Raw genomic sequence first — 21312 nt, forward strand, 5'->3', positions numbered from 1 at the left:
GGGAGATCTGAGCTAAATACAAAGAATTGAAAATAGTACACATAAAGATTTAAAGTCATGGAGTGGCATTTATCTGGCAGGAATCACAATTCCCGCCCCTTCCATTTTTCTGGAAAACATCCTTCTTTTCTGCAGAACCCACTTTAGCTTCAGGGTCCCTTTCAATATAGTGTTTCAGGCAGCCACAACCAATCAGCTACAGTTGGCTTTCGATATAAAGTCTATATATCATTCTTGTCTAAGTTCTACTGATATGTTTATAAAACTTTTTCTCACTAGTTTAAAATATATAGTCTCAAATTCATATAATTTGATTCTTTCTCATTGTTAAACTTTAACATTTTTATCTGTTTCCTTTGTTCTGATGACACAAGTGATTTGATTGAAAAACTCAAGTACTACTGAAATGTGCAACCTATCTATTGAAATGTTCTCATAATCTCACCTTTTGGAGATAAAGCAGAAAACTTTAACATATCTTAACATCATTCAGTAAATGTTTTAGACAGTAAACACCATAGGCAAATACCCAACCTTATGGAGCTTATGTTCTAATAGGGGTTCTAGTCAATAAAACAGATGAACATACAAATAGATAATGTAATATCTTACCGGGGTGAGTTCTGTGAAGCAGGGGAAGGGGGTGCTATTTTAGAAGGGCTTGGAAAGTCCTGCATAAAGTGACATTTGAACAGAGACCTTACAAGCGAAGGAGAGGGTCAGGGTTCTGATCAGAGGAAGATTATTCTTGGTAGAGGGAACTTCAGGTAAACACAGTACAGTGGGAACCCGCCTGACGTGTGTAAGGAGCAGTGAGAAGGGCAGTGTCGCTAAAGTGCAATGTTCAGGGCACAGTGGTAGAGTATCTAGAGTTTGGGGAGGAGGTGAGCATGGAAGATATAGCTTTGGGTGTCAGCTGCTTATGAATGGTACTTTAAACCATGAGATCAGATGAGTTTTCCCAGAGAATGAGAACTGGTAAAGAGAAGAGGAGGTCTGAGGACTGAACCCTGGAAGGTGGAGCACAGGAGGTAACTCCAGCTAAAGGAGTGGAAAGTGGAGTGGCCAGGGAGATGGGAGGAGAGATGCAAATGCACGTCGTCTTAGGAGCCCTGTAAAAAAAGTGTTTCAAACAGGAAGGAGTGATCAGCCCTGTTATGTGCTGCTGTGACTGATGATTGGTAACTTAGACAAGACACTCAGAAGGGTAATGAGAAGGAAAGCCTGTTCAGAGGAGCTTCAAGAGAGACTGGGGAGGAAAGAAATGGAGGTAGCCGCTGTAGTCAACTCCCTTTTAAGGCTTTTTGCTGTAAAGGGGAGCAGTGTGATTGCCTGGCAGCACCAGGGGCCCACTCTGAAGTTTGGGGTCCTGAATTTAAAGTGAAAACAACCAGCATAGTGTGTTTTTCTTTAGTCTTGCTCAGCTACTTGGTCAAAAGTGTGGGATAGGCAGCCAGATTCATCTGGTTTGGGGTTTTGTCAGACAAGTACTGACAGAGTGAGAAAGAAGCACGGCAGGTATTACAGAGGTGGGAAATGAAGATTTAAAGGTGGTAATAGATGCTGAAAAAGAGACGAAAAAAGTGAGATTGTTAGCGGGTTGGAGCTCTGGTAGGAGGGTGAGTGCAGTGAGCAGGGGAGGCTCAGGTTGTGAGAGGCTTGAACTTGGGATGTGCAGGTGTAGGGTATGACTGTAGGGGTGGATCCAGGATAAACCCATCATATAGAGGCCAAGTGTGCTGGATGGCTTGCCCACCTGGGTATTTAAACTAAGAGTAATGAAAAAGGTAGAGGTGGAAAGAGAATAAGCCCATGACTACACTTTATAGTGACCAAGGGGACCTATCCAGGATCATAGCACTGGTAGTCAAGATGGAGAGAAGGTGAATAATCTGATGGCCTGGGTCTTAAAGGAACTATATTTTGGGGGGGGGGGAGTAAGAGGAGCAAAGATCTAGAAGTGGAAGTGATAAACAAGGAAGATGTTTACCTCACCATAAACTCCCGTATTACACGGAGTATGGGAGACAAAACAGCGCTGTAGGGGAACAGTGCCCTCATAGGATAGCCAGTTTTCACGTAGAACAGGAACATGCTGTGGCTATTGAGAGAAGAGGCTGAAGAATTTAGTGAAAATTGTGAATTTAAAAGTATTTTTTTAATAACGGGAACAATTCTATTGACAAGAAATTTGGTATAGAAAAGGATAAGGGAAAAAAAGTACTCGTAGTTCCAATAGCTGAGAGAACCATGTTAATATTTTTGCAGGTTTTCTTATGGATTTTTCTTTTATTCTGAGCCCTTTTTTTAAAAACAGTGTTTTTTGTTTGTATTATGTATACAAAATTGTATTGTTAAGAAAATTTGGGGGCGCCTGGGTGGCTTGGTGGGTTAAGCATCTGACTCTTGATATCCACTCAGGTCATGATTCCCAGGGTCATGGGGTTGGGCTCTGTGCTGAGCAAAGAGCCTGCTTGGGATTCTCTCTCTCTCTCCCTGTCTCTCTGCTGCTCCCCTGCTCATGGTGTATCTGTCTTTCTTTCAAAATAAACATTAAAATTTTTTTTTAATTTTTTTCCAATAATACATAGTCATTATAGAAAGTTTGGAAAATGATGAAAAATATAAAGATGTAAAGAAAAATCAGTCAGGATCACAACACCTAGAGGTCACATTACCACTGTTAACAGCATTTCTTTACAGTCATTTTTAGACCTTTTTTTTACATTGAGTTTCTACTTTATATGCTGATTGTTAAGCTTGGTCACAGTATTAGAGCATTCAAAGGTTCTAGATGAAAGATGTAATGATTTATTAGGTAGCAAGGCCTTAATTCAATGGTAATAAATAAAACAAGGTACAGGGCAACACGTAGAATGATTCATTATTATGAAGAGTCTATATCTAAGGTGTATATTTCTTTTTACATGTATCAGGGGAAAATTAATTAGAGTACACACACACACACACACACACACACACACGTGTGTGTGGGGGAGTGGTACAATTTTATTTTTTACTTGATTTTGGGGGGGTGGTGGTGCAGTTTTAAAATTGTGCTTCTTTCCTAATGTCTCTAAGGCAAGCTAATATTTCTGACTTTACCTTAAAACCTAACTTTTTAAAATGCAGGGCAATTAAAAAAAAAGTCGCTCCAAAGAACAAAATAAAGACATTCCAGTTGTCTATTTTTATGTTAAGAAAGCAACCTTGGAGCACCTGGATGGCTCAGTTCAGCGTCTGACTCTTGATTTCTGTTCAGGTTATGATCTCATGGTTCATGAGTTCAAGCCCTGTGTTGGGCTCCGTACTGATGGTGTGGAGCCTGCTTGGGATTCTCTCTCCCTCTGTCTCTGCCCCTCCCCATATCACTTACTCTCTCTCTCAAAATAAATAAATAAACTTAAAAAACAAAACAAAACTTAATTTACTTTTAAGTTCATATGATAATGAAATAGTTGTAAGTAGAACACTCTTGAGATGTTTTTCAAATTGGCTAAAAGTTTGCTTAGTTATCCAAAGCTGATTTTGGAAATATATGAAAATTCTTACAGACTCAACAAAATAGAGTATAGAGAAGTAATTTTCCTTACCCTTCATTCTTATATATATTTGCAATTCACCAAGAGCAAAAGAAATAATAGGGCTTCATATGTTTTCTGGGACTAAATATTCCTTGATTGAGAACATGTTGTGGAAATAGACATCTCTCTCTTATAAGCTGCCAGTGTTCCGTTTTCACTTTCACAGTGACAGTGATTTCTTAGAAAAAGACAGTTTTTCTCTCAGCATTTTCTAACACAGGCAAAAGGTGCTATAAATTGCTCAGTGAAACTGAGTTGTGCTGTGATGAATTTTGTTTCCTAATGAAAAGTAGGAGATTGAGTATAATAGTGAGAGTGTAATTTTTTATCTTCTGAAATACATTTCTTATAACAGATTTCAGAGTCGTTTTTCTCCCTTTTTCTCAGTAGTTCAGTTGGAATGGAAAGTGGATTCATACTTAGTGTCAGAAATCTGACCACTTAGTTATGGCTTTGAATCATACTGTGATTTATGTAAAAGTGATGCCCTTTACGTAGATCTGTAGCTTGATTTTTAATTCACTTAAATAAAAGAGGTACTTATGCATGATGGGGAAATATACATAAACAGGATGCAGAAATAATCTTTGTTTCTGGTGTGGTATTTTTGAAGCTGTGCTGGAATTTTTTTTTTTTTTTAATCCATTTCTGCAGCTCAGAGTTACCACCTTGTAGTGCTTTGTACCTTTTTACCATGATCATATGTAAATATACAGAAAAACTTAAACAAAAGAAATTATCTTTTTGTTAGGTGTAAAAGTTTTTCAAGTAATATATTTGTTTCTTACAATTTGAAGAAAAAAGTCCCCCAAATTGTAGAGGCAAACACCAGAAATGACAATTATGTCTATAAATAGTGATATAAAATGAAAAAGAGTATGCATTAATGAAAACAAAATTATAAACTTGAAATTCTAAATCATAGAAGATCATCATTATTAATGAATACAGGATTTGGAGCAGATACTGATTTTGATAAATCTTGTGGATTCTGTGGTTAAATAGACAATTATTTGTGAACTATATTAAGTAAAAAGTAGCATTTTTTTTTAACATATAAGAAGCTACCATATCTTCAAATACTCCTATATATGAAAAATCATGAAGATTTTTTTTTCAAAAATGGTTTTGGGTGTTGCCTAATAATTTCCTTTGTGGCTGGGCTATCAAACGGTTATAATTTATGAACTGTACTTCTAGGGGGAAGTAAGTAGTTTCTTAAGATTTTAACTTGTTGTTTGCGTATGTATCTGTATTGTAAAATTGAACAAATGGGAACATTATTATATAATAATTGTATTTTTTAATCATATATAAGACCATAGTGAGAGCATTTATAAATACTAATTAGTCTAACAGACTTTTTCAACCAGCATTCTGGGAAAGAATGCCCTAAGGCATTCATTTGTTTGTAAGTATTAACTTGTCACCTATATATCTAGAAAAGTATTACTTATGTTACTATCCTTGGGGGAATTCAGAAATAGTCACTCAAATTATTTTGTGTGTTTTTGGTAGTTCAGATTTGGAATTTTAGTTAAGAAAGGGTGGCAGACAGTCTTAGAAATGAGAAAGAGCAGAGGACGTGTAGTAATGTATTAGTGATCATTAGCTACTAACTTTAGATAAGAGAGTATTTGAGACTTAAAAATTTGAGACAAGGGATTATTCTTTTATGTAAAATCTATGATTTTATTTCTGTAAAGCTCATGAAAATAATAGAAAAACTGTGACAAATATAATTTAGTAAGGTCACAGATATAAAATTGATGTACAAAATTAATACCCTTTATACATAAGCAAAATCCAGTCTGTAGATAAAATGTGTAAAACTTGTGTGAGGAAAAGTTTCCTTTTAAAAAACTCAAATGGGCTTGAACAGAGAGCCTCTTGTTTTTGAAGAATCACCATCATAAACAGGTCAACTCTTATGTTTATTTATACACTTGAAACTATTCTAATAAAAATACCAACAGATTTTTTTCTGGAGGGTGGTAGTAAAAGTTGATCTTGAAGTTTACAAGGAAAAATAAACAGGAGGAATGGCCGAGAAAACTCTGGGAAAAAAAAAAATGTAAAGCCTTTATAATTAAAATAGTGAGGTGCCTGAAGAAGCAAACTAATGGAGCAGATGAGAAAATCCAGAAATAGATATATGTGCAAATATAAATTTAGTAAGGATAAAGGTGGCCTTTCAAATCAGTGGGGGGAAGATGGGCTCTCTAATAACTAGACAGTCCTTTGGAGAAAGATAAATTTGGAACTGTAGTTCATGCTATATATACTTGAATGAATTCCAAATTGATTAGAGCTCTCAAAACATGAAACCATGCTAATACTAGGAGAAAGTATGTCTGAATTATTTTATAGTGTGAGAATATTAGGGGAATAACTATGGCTCAAAACTAGAAGCAGTAGGAAAAAAGATTGATGAATTAAGTTACAGGAAAAAGAACTTCGGCATGGAAAAGAAAGCATCAAAAGGAAGTCAAGCTCTTTTCTTCAGCAGGGCCATGGCAGGAGTGGCTGTGGTGCTAGTCTTTCTGAGCTGTCCAACTCCATTCTTGCTGACGCAGCGACACCTGCACACACTGCTGCCATGACTGACCAGATGACACTTTGTGGCACCCTCAAAGGCCACAATAGCTGAGTGACCCAATTCGCCACCACTCCCCAGTTCCTGGACATGATGCTACCTGCCTCTCGAGATAAGACCATCATCATGTGGAGGCTGACCAGGGATGAGACTAACTATGGCTGCCTCTCAAGATAAGACCATTATCGTGTGGAAGCTGACCTGGGATGAGGGCATTCCACAGCATGTTCTTCAGGGTCATTCCAACTTTGTTAGTGATGTGGTCGTCTCCTCACGTGGCCAGTTTGCTCTCTCAGTTTGTTCTTTGTCTTTGGGGTCTCACAACATGTACCACCACAACATATTTGTAGGCCATACCAAGGATGTGCTGAGTGTGGCCTTACCCTCTGACAACCAGCAAATTGTCTCTGGCTCCTGAGATAAAACCGTCAAGCTGTGGAGTACACGGTGTGTATACAAATATACTGTCCAGGATGAAAGCCATTTGGAGTGGGTGTCTTGTGTGTGCTTTTCACCCAGTAGCAGCAATCCCATCATTGTCACCTGTGGCTGGGACAAGTTGGTCAAGTGTGGGACCGGCAAACTGCAAGCTGAGGACCAATTCTATCAGCCACACTGGCTCCCCGAACACTGTGTCACTCCAGGTGGATCCCTCTGTGCTACTGGGGGCAAGGATGGCCAAGTCATGCTGTGGGACCTCAATGAAGACAAGCCCCTTTATATGCGAGGTGCTGGGGACATCCTCATGCGCCATGCTTCAGTCCTAGCTGATACTGACTCTGTGCTGCCATGGGCTCCCACATCAAGATCTGGGACTTGGAAGACAAGATCATTGTAGATGAACTGAAGCAGAACGTTATCAGTTCCAGCAGCAAGGCAGAGCCACCCCAGTGTGCCTCTCTGGGCTGGTCTGCTGATGGCCAGACTGCCGGCTATGTGGACAGCCTGGTGTCACAGGGTGGCAGGTGATCATTGGCACCCTCTGGAGACATATGGCAGAGCTTTAGAAATAAAACACTGGTTTTCTGACTTAAACAAACAAAAACAAAACAAAAGTGAAGTCGAAGGTGTAATAAACTGATAAGTATTTGCCACTTACAACTTGAAAGGCTAACCTCCCTAACATAGAGCTCCGAAAAAAAAATTAAGACTAATAGCCAATAAACAAATGGGCAAAAGTGTAAGTTCATTTAATTTACATGAAAAGAAATACAAGTGACTTTTAAACATATAAAAGTAGTTCGGCCTCACTCATTAAAAAGAAATGCAAATTAAAACTACCTTGAGACACCACCTCTTATCTATCAGGTGGATAAATAGTCAAAGTTTGCATAATCTTTTGTCAAGACTATAGGTAAAATAGGCAGAACATTGCTGATAGAAATGAGAATGGTATTATCTCTGCAGAAAGAACATTGACAGTATCAAGCATGATTAAAATAAGTTGGGGGAGGGCAGTGACATTAGCAAGATGGCAGGATAGGAAGTGCTAGATTCTCTTTCTTCCTTGGAGACAGAAATTTAACACAACAAACTGACAAAATACATCTGTAAAAATCCTGAAACTGGTTCAAGGGTTCCTGCACCCCAGGCTAGTGGGAAGCCAACTACATGGAGGCTTGGTAGGAAATAGGTGATACTTTCCACTCTCATTAGCACATTCCCGCTCTACCCCCACCCTTCACACATTTTGCGAGGAAAACTCCAACTACCATATTCTCCCTGGAGAGGAAAAGGAGTTGAACATACTTCCAGCTGGCTTTTGCAGGGTAGGGGGTGCTGCCTGAGAGTGTCATTCTTGCTTGTATGCATGTATGGACAGAAACAGGGTGACAATTTGAGCACCCCTGAGAACAGCAACAGTGCATTAGAGTCTGCAGTACCATAGACAGACACTAGATGGAGTCCCTGGACTGTGATTTCGTGTAGCCAGCCATTGGCAACGTTACAGACACACAAGGGAGAGCTCCTGAGCAGAAGCCAGCAAACATCTTCAAATAGGACAGATTACTTGCAAAAACACATAGAGGACACATACCTGGAAAAGACCTTTGAGGTGTCCAGAATCTCTAGCATGCTGAATAGAGAAAGCCATCCTTGTATGAAGCCAGACTACAAAGTCTGAAAAGTTGGTCGATTCTTCAGATCCCCAAGTCCCAACAACAAAAAACAAGACCTACAGAGAAACAGCCAACTATAATATGTTTAAAGGAACAAATTAGATCTCCAGAAACCAAATCTAAGAAAAAGGAGATGTGAATTGACAGGTAAAGAATTCAAAATTACCATCTTAAGGATACCTAATTAAATTAAAAAAAAACAGCACAGATAGACAAGTAAACAAAATTAGGAAAATGATGCATGAACAAAATGAGAGTATGAACAAAGAGATAGAAACTATGAAGAAGAGCCAAACAAATTCTGCAACTAAAGAATAACAGTACAAAATTGAAAAATTCACTGTCAGGACTCAATAGTAGATTTGACCAGACAGAAGATAGAATCAATGAACTTGAACATAGGACTTTCAAATTTTACTGAAGCAGGGGAGCCCAAAAATGAAAAATGAAGAGAGCTTGAGAGATTTATGGACCAGAAAAACAATATACAAATTATGGGAGTCTCAGAAAGTAAAGAAAGAAAGGAACAGGGAATCTATTTGAAGAAACAATGGCCAAAAGTTTCTCAAAATTAAGAAGAGAAATGGATATACAAATTCAAGAAACTCAAAAGAACTAGGGTAAATCTAAAGAGATATACACTGAGACACATCATAACTATACTGTCAGATGTCACATGTAAAGTGAGAGTCTTGAAAGCAACAACTTGTCACATGCCATGATAACCACGAAGAAAATAGCTATAGGATATTTATACAGAGAGGGAAATGAGAAGTGAATCAAAACATGTCACTATAGAAAAATCAGTGAAACACGAAGAAAGAAAAAAAAATGACAAAAAGCTAAAAGACAGAAAACAAGGAACAAATGGCAATTGTAAGTCCTTTCATACAAGTCCTTACATTTAAAGTAATTACTTTTAAATGTAAACAGATTAAGCATAGCTATTAAAAGGCATGGACTGGGGGCGCCTGGGAGGCTCAGTCGGTTAAGTGGCTGACTTTGGCTTTTGTCATGATCTCACAGTTTCTGAATTCGAGCCCCGCATTGGGCTATGTGCTTACAGCTCAGAGCCTGGAGCCTGCTTCAGATTCTGTCTCCCTCACTCTCTGCCCCTCCCCTGTTCACGCTCTGTCTCCCTCTCAAAAATAAATAAACATTAAAAAATAAAAAGACATAGACTGGCTGAATGAGTATTAAAAAAAACAAATGAAAACATGATCCAGTTTTGTTTTGCTTATAGGAGATTCACTGTAGATCTAAATTTATAGACTAAAAGTGAAAAGGTAGAAAAAGATACTCAGTGCAAACAGGAACCTAAAGAGATTAGAGTGGCCATACTTATATCAGAGAAAAGGGACTCTAAGACAAAAACTACAACAAAAGGCAAAGAAGGACATTGTACCTCGTTTTCAGTTACAGATAAAGCAATCAAGTAGAAGATCAATAAGGAAAGAGTAGTCTTGAACAATACTGTAGACCATTTGGGCTTAAGAGACAAATACAGACCGTTCCACCCAATAATAGCAGAATGCACATTCTTCTCAAGCAAACATGGAACAATATCCCAGGTAGACTACATGTTAGGTAACAAAAAAAGTCCTAACAAATTTTAGATGGTTAAAATTACACAAAATATCTTCTCTAATCACAATGGAATAAAACTGGAAATCACTAGCAGAAGGAAAACACAAAAATCCAAAATTATGTGGAAATTAAGTAACATACTCTAACAACCAGTGGGTCAAAGAAGAAATTACAAAGGAATTTAGAAAATATCGGGGGATAAATGAAAACAAAAACACAACATGTCAAAACTTATGGGATACAGTGAAAGCAGTAATAAGAGGGAACTTCATAGTGATAAATGCCTACATTTAAAAAAACTCAAGTCAACAACCTAACCTTACATCATAAGGAACTAGAAAAAGAAGATCTAAACTGAAAGTCAGCAAAAGAAGGAAATAATAAAGATTGGAGCAGAGATAAGTGAAATAGAGAATAGAAAAACTACAGAAAATGTCAACAAAACCCAGAATTGGTTTTTTTTGAAAAGATCAACAAAATTGACAACCTAGACACCCTAACTAAGAAGAAAGAAGACTCAAATATCTAAAATAGAAACAAAAGAGGAGACATTATAATGGATATCACAGAAATAAAAAAGAAATATAAGGAGCTACTGTGAATAATATATGCCAACAAATTGGAAAACTTATAAGAAATGGATATATTTCTAGAAATGTCCAGCCTACCGAGACTGAATCATGAAGAAATAAAAAAGTCTGAACAAACCTATAACTAGTGAGGAACCAGTAATTAAAGAATTGAAGCACTAATAAAAAACTTCTCAACAACAGGAAAAAGCACAGAACCAGATGAATTTACTGGTGAATTCTACCAAGCATTTAGAGAAGAATTCAAACCAATTCTTTTTTAAACTCTTCCAAAGAATTAAAGAGGAGAGGAGACTCCGAAACTCATTCTGTGAGACAAGAATTGCCCAGGTTCTGAAACCAGACTAAAACAGGACAGGAAAAGAAAACTATAGACCAATATTCCTCATGAACATTGACACAAAAATCCTAAACAAATATTAGGCAAAATGAATTCAACAGCACTTTAAAAGTGTCTTACATCATGAGCAGGTGGGATTTACACTTGGAATGCAAGGATGGTTCAACACATGAAAATCAATTGATGTTACATATCAAATGGACAAAGTGAAAGAAAAAAGACATCATCTCAATCAATGCAGAGAAATCATGTGATAAAGTTCAACAGCCTTTCATGGTGGAAACATTTAACAAACTAAGAAAAGAAGGAAACTACCTCAGTAATAAAAGCCATATATAAAAACCAACATCATACTCAGTGGGGAAAGACTGGAAACTTTTCTTCTAAGCTCAAGAACGAAATAGGCATGCCCAATTTCACCACTACTATTCACCATAGTACTGAAAATTCTAGCCAGAGGAATCAGACAAGAAAAAGAAATAAAGGCATACAGATTGAAAATGTGTAATTATTAATTAATAATTAATTAATCAGGAATTTAATTAATTAATTAATTTAATTCCTGTAATTAATCAGGAATTAAAATGATCTGTTCATACATGATTTGTTCTTCTATGTAGAAAACCCTAAAGATTCCATCAAAAAGCTGTTAGAGCTAATAAAAGAATTTAGCAAAGTATCAGAATACAAAATCTACACTGAAAACTCAGTTGTTTTTCTTAAATACTAACAATGACCAAGCCAAAAATGAAATTTAGAAAATAATTCCATTTATTATAGCCTCAAAAAGGATAAAGTACTTAGGAATAAACTTTACCAAGGAAATAAAAGACTTGTACACTGAAAGCTACAAAACATTGGTAAGGAAATCAAAAAAGATAAGGAAAAGGAAAGACTTCTTGTTTATGGATCAGAACTTAATATTGTTTAAATGTGTATACTACCCAAAATGATCTACAGATTCAATGGATTCTCTATTAAAATCTCAATGACATTTTTTTGCTGGAAAATAGTCCCAAGATTTGTATAGAATCTCAAAGGACCATGACTAGACAAAACAATCTTGAGAAAGAAGGAGGCATCACACTTCCACATTTTAAAATGTACTACAAAGCAACAGCTATTATGTGGTCCTGGCATAAAGATAGGCACATAGACCAATGGAACAAATAAATAGCCCAGGAATAAACCTTTTCATACATAACCAAATGATTTTTGGCAAGAGTGCCAAGACTCTACAGTGGGGAAAAGGCAGTCTCTCTATAACACACGTTGAATGTGTTGGGTAGGCAGTCTTTAAAAAGAAGGAAATGCTGTCATGTGCTAAAACACAGATGAATTTTGACTTTATGCTGAACAAAATAAGCCAATCCAAAAGAGGCAAACAATATATGAGTCCATTCAGATGAAATATGTAAAGTAGTCAAAATTATAGAAACAAAGTAGAAAGGTGGTTGGCAAGGGCTGATGAGAGAGGAGGAGAAATTAGTGTTTAATGGGTATAGAATTTCAGTGTAACAGCATGAAAAGTTACAGAGCAATTTTGCACAATGAAGTTAACACTCCTGTTACTAAAAAACGTTTAAGCCGATAAACTTAATGTTATGTGTTTTTTATCATAATAATAAAAAAAGAATGAGGAAGACCTCTATATGGTAATATGTGATTTTCAAGATACATTTATTAAAAAAAAAAAACTTTAGGGGCACCTGGGTGGCTCAGTCGGCTAAGCGTCTGACTCCTGATCTCCTGGTTTGTGAGTTTGAGCCCTGCATCAGGCTCTGTGCTGACAGCATAGAGCCTTCTTGGTATTCTCCTTCTCTCTCTTTCTCTCTGCCCCTACCCTACCTGTGCACACTCTCTCTCAAAATAAATCAATAAACTTAAAAAAAAATGTAAAAAGACACTTGAAATGTAGTACATGCTGTATAGGTGTATAGTAAAAGACATGTAAAAGGTAGCACTGCTACCTTTCTTATAAGAAGGAGAAGAGATACATGTATAATGTGCATGTTTTCTTATAAATTTCCAAAAGAAACTCCAGAATAAACCTAAAGCAAATATAATATGTTTACTTCTAGGCAGAGAGAAGGAATTAGAAGTGAGACTTTGAATATATTTTTTTAGATATACTTTTGACTTTGGAATTGTTGACACTTTTAGCCTTTAAAAAAATTAGGGTGGGGGGATTAAGAGTACACTTATGATGAGCACCGAGGAATATATAGAATTGTTGAATCACTATATTGTATACCTGAAACGAATATAACACTGTATGTTAGCTAACTGGAATTAAAATAAAAATGTAAAAAAAAATAAAATACAAACTATAAGTAAATTTTTTAAATAAAAAATATTTATAGACTGTCTACTAAAAATCCCAAGCATTTAAAACATAACAAAACTTTTCCTTCTTATTTCTGCCATTGGGAAAAAAAAAATCAGAAGCAATCTCTTAGCCATTTAATCTTCATGAAGTTTTCATGGGTTTTGTTTTCATGCATTCATGAGGTGGCTATGCTTTTGTTAAGTTCACTTTTAGTTTGCTTTATTTTCTGATTGTGCATTCTGTTAAGAGGAGGAACATATTCAGAAAGTGGCATTTGTCCAGAAGAAGGGGAAATGGATCTCTGGTGGAGTTAGACAAGTCTTCCTTGTAAGGAGAACAGGTTGGTTTGCAGCCTCTGAGCAATTTCCATCTTCCTACAAGATACTGTTATATCTGTATCTCTTGCCCTGAAATGGCAAATTTTACCTTCCTATTTGTTTTCTGTGTGGTAAAGCTACATTTCTATCAGGCTCCTTTGTCTTGCACTTCTAGTACATCACATGCAGGGGACTCTTCCAGGAAGCAAGGGGCAATTACCAACCTTTTCTTATCTGTAAGCATTTGTTTTCTTGGGGTTATTTTGTCTGACTTGATCTCATGTAACAGATTATAATTGTTAATGGAAAGGTAAACAGTTTCTAAACTCTAAAAGGTGGTCAGCATCATATACAAGGACCAGTTATCGATATGGATTACAGTGTCTTCCAGGAGTGGAAAGTGGGTAAAATATTGTTTCTTAGTCTTTGAAGGATTCTGGATTTGTTCTGTTTGGGTAGCAATATATTTATAATTCAAACACTGTTATTTTTCATTCTTGTGTGCCTCGTATAGTTTTTTTGTTTGCTTTGTTTTCTGGGGGGTTTTTTTTGTTTGTTTTTTTGTTTTTTGTTTTTTTTTTTGGCGGGGGGAGGTTCAGCGTAGAATTTAGTGATTCATTACTTACATATAACACCCAGTGCTCATCCCAAGAAGTGCCCTCCTTAATGCCCATCACCCATTAGCCCATCACCTCACCCTCCTCCCCTCTAGCAACCCTCAGTTTTTTCTCTATGGTTAAAGCCTCTTATGATTTGCCTCCCTCTTTGTTTTTATTTTATTTTTCCTTCCCTTCTCCTATGTTCATTTGTTTTGTTAAATTCCACATATGAATGAAATATATTTGTCTTTCTCTGACTGACTTATTTTACTTTGCATAATACATTCCAGTTCCAAGTACATTGTTGCAAATGGCAAGATTTCATTCAAAAAGTAAAAGTAAATTTTTAAAATGGAAACCACATGACGTTTTTTCAACTCTGATTCACTCATTCACTCTTACTCTTTTTTTACTATTTTTCACTTGTTGCCAAAAAAAAAAATAAATAATAGTCCCTTTTGGTTAATTTTAATGTTCATTGTTAATTTGTGTGTAGTCAATTTCTAACTCTCCTCTACTAGCTATAGCCTGCACTTAAGTTACTCTGTTCTCTTGCTTAATTAATGCTTGCAAAACATGATTTCTATCCCTGTCTCAGCAGCTAAGTATTTTCATGTAGTCAGCATGCAGCATAATGTAGCAATTAGAAACCTACCTTGAGATATTCAATAAAAGGTCTGTTCTCACAGTGGTATTTTAAAAGTTTAATTTGGGTAAACAATTAAATAAAGGTCCTTTTGCCTTTGCTCTGTATTTCCCATGTTTGGTTTACTTCTCACAAACACGTGACTTTGGAAGTTATCATTGAAGATGGGTCCATAATGGTAACTAGGGATTTGCTTCTATTTAAATGTTGACAATACCGGTCAGCAGTAACATTCATATCGTTACTACTGTTCGTCTTTTCCTGAGCTTTTAAATTTCTTTCTGTGGTCCAGACATCCTGTACGCTTTGAAGATCAGCTTTTCCTAGAGTCAGAACTCTCCTATAGGCAAAGGCACTTTGTGATCGCTAGCAAAGCCACTTTGATGACTTCATTGGAGGAAATAATGCAGAGTGGTTAAGAGCATTTGCTATGGAGCCAAAGTGCCTGGGTTCAAATCCTCGTTTCACCATTTAGCTGTGTGACCTTAGGCAAGTTACCTAGCCTCTCTGTTCCTCAATTTTTCATCTTTAGAATGGGGTTAATAGTAATACCTACCTCATAATTTGCTATGTATGGATTAAATGGATTAAGATATATAAAGTCTAGAACAAATTGGCAAAAAAATGGGAAGCACTGTATGAGTGTTAATTGCCTGCCTACCTTCCTTCCCCAAAGGAATGCTGTTGGATAGCAGGCACCATTCACTTACATGGTTTCTCTCCTATGATGATAACCTGCCCTTCCCCCCCCCCCCCCCCCCCGGCCACCCTTAACTGACCCTCATTCATTCATTATCAACTAGGGGAAAAAGAGAAAGGAAGGAGAGAATAAAAGAAATACAGTTCATTGTATGGACTGCCTCCATCATTTAGGAGGGCACAGGAGTTGCTGCATGTTAACAGTGCCCCTTTTTACTACTCTGTGGTATCCTTCCTGGCTGCTAGATTTCTTCAGAGGAACACATTCAGCCATCTAGAGGCAAAGCTCTATCACTGTATGGTGAGGAAATGTTAAGGTTTGAATACCACATAGATTGAATCAGTTACAGGTATACCATTTTTTAACTTAAACCAGACAGACCCATTTTAGCTCAGATTCCTAATAGTTTTGTTGAACCTAGAGATAATCAGCACTTTGGTTCTATTCCTTTTGGATTTTTCTTGCTGACCACAAGGCCTTTTTGTTCTCAGTTAAAACTTGTGATCACTGAAGCTATCTGAATGATAATTAATTTGATTTTAATAATTGTGATCAATATTTCTTGCCATCTTATTTGGTTTTTCTAAACAAGATCCTGTGTCTTCACTTATATACTGTTTTAAAAATGGGGGCGCCTAGTGGCTCAGTTGGTGGAGCGTCTGACTCTTGATTTTTAGCTCAGGTCATGATCCAAGGGTCATGGGATTGAGCCCCACATCGGGCTCTGTGCTGAATGGGGAGCCTGCATAGGATTCTGTCTCTCTCACTCAGCCTCTCTCCCCCAGCCTCTCTCCCCTGCTTGTGCTCTGTCTCTTTCTCTGTCTCTGTCTCCAATAATAAAATTTTTTTAAATGCAGATTTCCTTGAAGTACGTTATCTCTTGCTTTTGCCCATCCTAGTCTAGCTACTGCTTTAAATGGGTTACAGAAGTAGTGGGGCGGTTCTTCCAGATCACATTATCTTTTCAATACAAGTGTTACCATATTTAATACAAATAATGTGAATTTTTTCAGTCTTCTCAAAAGTCTTCTCAAAACTGTATATTTTGTAGAACTTTTGCCCTCTTACTTCATTGATTCTATTGTCTCGTCCCAATTCTCAACCTTTTGACAGGATATCAGTGTGAATTTGCATTCATTTTTCTTCTTTACCTACACCTTTGTTCCTTATGGATACACAATAGATCATTAATAGATCATTAATATATTTTTTCTTATATTGCTGGTGTGATTTTAGTTTCTTTTTCATGAAAATGAAGAAAAGAACTTGTATTAAGTTAAGAAATTACAAATCAAGAATTGGGAATGGTGATTGCTCCTGCTGAAGTGTCATTCTTTTCTCACCCGTACTTGAACAGAGAATAAGAAACTTTTGCTTCTATTTATAGAAATTCTTCTGGGGAATAACTAAGTTGAGGGCAACTTTATTCTTTTCCTATTTATCTATTACTTTGACGGGTTGAAAGTCACATCAAACAAGGGCTATTCTATATTCTTATTATCTTCCACTAGTGTTTAAAATTTTTAAACACATTAAACATTCAGCAGATATGTGTTCAGTGCTTATTATATTCCAAGTACTGTGCTGGGCACTGGGAATAAAAAGAACATGCCATGATCTCTGACCCTGGAGGACTAAGGCATCACAGTGCCGTGCAGAGAGCGTTAGTGTTAGAATCAGCACATCCAACTCTGCCTCTTCGCAGTGTGTAACAGAGAGCGAGTTGTCTTAACGTCTCTGAGCCGGTTTCCTCTTCTGTAAAATGAGAGAGTTGGCCTAAGTGATCTCTGCATCTGACATTCGATTATTCCAAAATGGGATATTTTTCTTAAGGTTACTAACTTAAGGCTGGTGTGAGGATCAAATTAGAAAAAATTTACGAAAGGACTTTAAAAACTATTAGGTGTTGTCTAAACAAAGACATTACTAATTATTTACTGATTTGGCAGTATTTACTAATGCTTTTGGTCCAAAGACCAGATGCATTAGGTGTTATAATTAAGTTCCAGAAGTTTAAGAAATAAAGGATGACCTTTTCATGACTTTGGCTCTGAGTTCTAGGCATATTTTAGGGTATCTTATTATCACCGTTATTGAGTAAAGTAGGTACTCTGTAAATGTGCATTGATTTAAGCCGTAGGTTTTGAAATTCTGTATAATTGTAAGGTACACCACAATCCCTGTGGTTTGGGATTATCTCTTCTATATTAGGCTTATGGAATTCTGGGTTAACTAAGGTAATTGTTCATCAGTATGAAATAATTGTTTTTAGGCAAATATGACTGCATATTTACAGCTTGCCATAGGACTACTGTGTCGAAACATAGAGTACATTTCAATTTGGGGTCAGTTTTCTTTGGCTATTTGTCCAGTAAATATTTTCAAGTGTGTGGCAAATACCAGACCTTCCAATGTATGGGTTCTTCAAAAAGTGCAACTATCTTTTTCTATGTTTGTAGATTATAAGAACCCCTGATAATATGCCCAAGGACTGAGCCCATAAGCCAATTCAAAAAGTTGAATCAGTAATTATGTTTTAATTATTATTATAGGTGTTTATTCTCAGATCTAAGTAATAGTTTCAGCCCTCTGAAATTTTTTATTGCTAAGCATTATGATTATCACTAGTCTGTTCTTCAGAAGTTTTCATAATGTATACCCTTTTATTTTGTTTGGCTTATTCATAATTATGGCTAGATAATTTACTGTTGAAATGGTGAGACTTTCACTAAAAGCTGCTTCCAAAGTAAGATTTGAGTATATTTTCATTTGCAAAGTTACCGGCAATAAAGAGTAATAACTATTGCTTATTTAATCTGCCAGCATTTAAACTTTCACATTAATTTTATGTTTATGACTATATGATTATAAACTTGATTTACCTTCAGCTTTTGAAGAATAAAACCATTACCCTGTTTTACTGGTAAACTCATATACCTAATGACTCATGCCTTTTATATATGTTAGGAAAATGGTGTTTCATTGTTAAAGTTAGAATTGAGTTAGTCAACCAGAAGTGAACCTCTAATTGTTTCCAAATGCTTCCTCTTTGGGTTTGGATGAAACTCCTAGTGTTAGCTCAGTCAGGAATTTGCTAAGCTTGTCTTTTTCCCAGTATCCTTTCATTATGGGTAGATAGATCCATGCTAAAATCTGTTTTATGATTTCCCATTACGATAGTTAATCAGAAAAATATGGGCGCAAACTCCTGAGCTAAACACAATTTTAAAAAGCAAAAATAAAGTTTCTGCAAGTTTCTTTTACATTTTTATGATCTTTGAAATTGTTACAGAAATTGACCTTGGTTCTGAATTGCTGAAAGGTTTAGCAAGTACCTTTCTCCCTCTTCCACAGTTTCATGACCTACTTCTAGTTACCTCTGAAATCCTTACACGATTTTAGAATTCCTATTAGACAAAATTAGTGTGACACATCCATGTGCTTTGGCGAAATGCTTGCTGCTGTTGAATATAAACATTTTATTAAATGTCTACTGAAGCAGGCAGCCATTTCAAATCTTATAATATAGCAATATCAATAAACACCTCATTGGCCATTACCAAAAAAAAAAACTACTGTTATATATTATTTCCTTATATCATTGATATCTTTTATTTAGTTATTTTTAAATTAATTTTATTAAAATGTTTATTTGCATTATGATTCTTAAATTGAGTGTTAAAGTAAATGATTTCTAAATTCCCTATTAATTCTAATAGTGTGTTATCTGTGATCATGGAACTTCTTCACCAGTTCTAGAATCCTCAAACTAAGCCACCTGTAAATAAATGAATTTTATGAGAAAAGAGGAAATACTAGTCCATCCATCCTTCCTTCCTTCCCACCCCCCTCCTCCTCCTCCTTCTTTTTTAAACAAATGTGATGGCAAGGCATAGCTGGCTTTGGGAAGCAACATACATGGAATATAGACATAAAAAGTTGAACAAAGGTTTGGATAAATTTGTAGATGGTTGTTCTGGGTGCCTTATTAAGAGACTGTGTTGGGGAAATGTCCTTAAGGTTTTAAGGCTGATCTCTTCAAGGATTATTATAGATTAGACTCAGTCATCTCTTACTTATTGTGTTTTAGCTAACACAAAAATTAGAAAAACTAGACTATGCCTAGGTATTCTAAAACATTATATTTAAAAAAAATTTTTTTAATGTTTGTTTATTTTTGAGAGAGAGAGATAGAGTGTGAGCAGGCAAAGGGCAGAGAGAAAGGGAGACACAGAATCTGAAGCAGGCTCCAGGCTCTGAGCTGTCAGCACAGAGCCTGACACGGGGCTCGAACCCACAAACTGTGAGATCATGACCTGAGCCGAAGTCGGACCCTTAACCGACTGAGCCACCCAGGCGCCCCCTAAAACATTATATTTTAAAAGTCATTTGCAAAAAGATGTTTCACATCTGCTGTTTAATAATATCATTGCTCATAGTGTTTGCCTTCTGCTACAGTAAGGTCTGTATTTTCTATTTTTGCCCATTTTTCTCTATTTTAAAAGGGATATTTAAAAGTAAGTTACCAACACATTAATAAAGAAAGCTGTTCGCCAAAATTTCATGGGAAATGAAAATGGATACAGACATCGTCTCTAGTTGTTTTCCATTCATATGTATGTACCTTCTTCCAAATGCTGGGCCCTGAATGAGTGTGTGTTGCCTGATTTCCAGTGACCTCTCTATAGGCTTTTTCAAAAGTTGTGGATTCCATTAAAGTAGCTATTGTGTATTATTTATCGTTTTATTTCCAGTGCCTAGCACATGCTTGGCTCATAGTAGGCATATAATAAATGTTGACTTGAACTTTTCAAAATTGAATTTGGAGTCCAAAGTCTTGGTCTTTTTATTCTAGCTCTCCTACTCACTAGCTGTGTCCTTCAGCAAGTTCCTTTGGTGTTCTAGACCATCATTTCCAAATCTAGAGTAAGATTCCATCTAGTTCTAGGAAATATGATACCAAATAGTTCAATAGTTGCTTATTCATATTGATTGCTTAATAAAATTCATTTGCAGGAGTAAAGCAGTTTGCCAAGTAGATCTCTCCTCATGTTGTGATGCTTGATATACGTATATACAGATGTATATATACGTATACATATATATATGTAACATTTTCTTTCATTTCCAAATATATTCTTGCACTAGTATTCCTTGTAGTTTGACCATTTTTTTCCTTATGGAATGAAAAATGAGGATGGAAGGAATTGCCTAGATATTTAATCCGCTTCCTCATTTTACAGATGAGAAAATTGCTGCTCTGGAAGGCTATACAATTTGTCCAGAGTTATTTAATGGCAGAATTAGAACCCAAGTATCATGAGTCCATTTTCTACCTCAGATATCTTTAGGCATTATTAGCAGTTCCTTGGGATAAAGATTGAAGAAGAAATGATCAAAATAGCTAAATTTTTCTGTGTGGTTCTAAGAGGTACATAGAAAAAAAAAAACCTCTTTTTTCTCAAACTTTCATTATAGCAGAACCATTTTTGTGCCTCACTTTCTGAAAAGTACAGTAAGGAAAGTAGGAAAACATAAAAATTGTAAGTTAGTTTGTAAAAATATTCTGTGACTGGTCCTTTCTTTTTCTTGAGAAATGATGGAGAGGGGAAAGAAAAATGTTATAATGGTTGAATTGTAGCCTGTGAGTCTACCAACATGTTTTTCTTTGCCTTTTTTATAAACCCAGGGCATCCTCACCTGTATAATAATAACAACACAGTAGATAGAAACAGACACTGCTCTTCAGGTTACATGAAGGAATAACCAGTATTCTTTTGCTGTAAAAATCCTTAACCCCACTTCTAGTTGCTCTAACGTTGCCATAGGTAGCGCAGATTTTTTTTTTTTTTTTTTTTTTTTTTTTTTAAGGAGCACAGAAAGGACATTTCGTACAGTTGAGAG

The 21312-nt window shown here is 36.1% G+C and overlaps 1 protein-coding gene, 1 long non-coding RNA gene and 1 pseudogene across 2 annotated transcripts in view; 2 read left to right on the top strand and 1 right to left on the bottom strand.

The window, feature by feature from the left end:
* Positions 1-21312, top strand: part of SLC30A7 (solute carrier family 30 member 7) — an 85825-nt gene that overhangs the window by 40984 nt on the left and 23529 nt on the right. The gene's annotated exons all lie outside the window — the stretch shown is intronic.
* On the top strand, positions 6034-7390 carry LOC115522439 (annotated as a pseudogene).
* LOC115522442 lies at positions 6934-9159 on the bottom strand. Its single transcript, XR_004343985.1, has 2 exons — positions 8219-9159; positions 6934-7162 (listed from the first exon to the last, which is right to left on the bottom strand). It is a non-coding gene; the product is annotated as an uncharacterized LOC115522442 (long non-coding RNA).

Source organism: Lynx canadensis, chromosome C1 (genome assembly GCF_007474595.2).
Source record: "Lynx canadensis isolate LIC74 chromosome C1, mLynCan4.pri.v2, whole genome shotgun sequence".
In the NCBI taxonomy this organism is placed as follows: Eukaryota; Metazoa; Chordata; class Mammalia; order Carnivora; family Felidae; genus Lynx; species Lynx canadensis.